The 894-nt window shown below is 37.8% G+C and overlaps 1 protein-coding gene across 1 annotated transcript in view; it reads left to right on the top strand.

Annotated features, from left to right (window-relative positions):
* LOC111821092 (AF4/FMR2 family member 3-like) overlaps positions 1-894 on the top strand; it is a 6656-nt gene that overhangs the window by 1330 nt on the left and 4432 nt on the right. The gene's annotated exons all lie outside the window — the stretch shown is intronic.

An 894-nucleotide genomic window follows, 5' to 3' on the forward strand; every position in this document is an offset into this window, starting at 1 on the left:
AATGAATGAATGAATTTAAGTGCTAACTGCTTACAACTGAAAAGGGTTTTACTTCCAGCAGTAAGCTATGCTTCTTTTGAAATGATGTTTGTTTTTACTGATTATAAAAGTAATACATGCTTATTGTCGCTAATTTGTAAAGTTCAGAAAAATATAAAGTAAAAGAATTTAAATCATCAGTAATCCTATCACCAAGAAACGACTACCATTACCATTCTCCCGAAGCTTCTTGTAATCCTCCTTGTCTGATTACCTTAGTCTTAAGATCAGGCTGTATGTGCACGCTTCTGTCCTCGCTTTTCTCATGTAACGTGGTATCAGACATTCTCTTGTGTCACCAGCTAATTCAGAAACACCCTTGATGATGTCTTCCTATGGTAGTACTCTATATACTGTCATAAGAGGTTACGTAAGGATTAAATCCTCATGAAATATCATGAGTTCTCAAACTGTTCTCCTATTGTTGAACATTTAAGTTACTTCCAGCTTTTTTCTACTATTACAAAATAACATGGCAGTAATTACCCTTGTAGAAATCACTAGTCACATTGCTGATTATTTTCTTCGAAGGGTGTCGTAGAGATAGAATTTTGGGGTCAAAGGGCATCGATTCTTTTAAGGCTCTTGATACATATTGTTAAGTTTTCTCTGGAAAGATTATACCAATTTACTATTTTTCCTCCAGCAACGAGTGAACTTACTTTCTGGCCATTAAAAGCAAATGATGTTCCCATCCTAGGAGAAACCTCTGAGGGTATGGCCAGGGAGTCTACAGTGACGTGAGGAATTACGGCACCAATAGGCAGACGCATCCTGAGTACACAGAGGTGTTAATAACACCAGACGGTACCCAGTATGCCGCAGAGGTCATGCACACTCTGAGTCTAATGGGAA

The sequence above is a fragment of the Trichechus manatus genome, unplaced genomic scaffold (genome assembly GCF_000243295.1).
Source record: "Trichechus manatus latirostris isolate Lorelei unplaced genomic scaffold, TriManLat1.0 scaffold00004, whole genome shotgun sequence".
Classification (NCBI taxonomy): domain Eukaryota; kingdom Metazoa; phylum Chordata; class Mammalia; order Sirenia; family Trichechidae; genus Trichechus; species Trichechus manatus.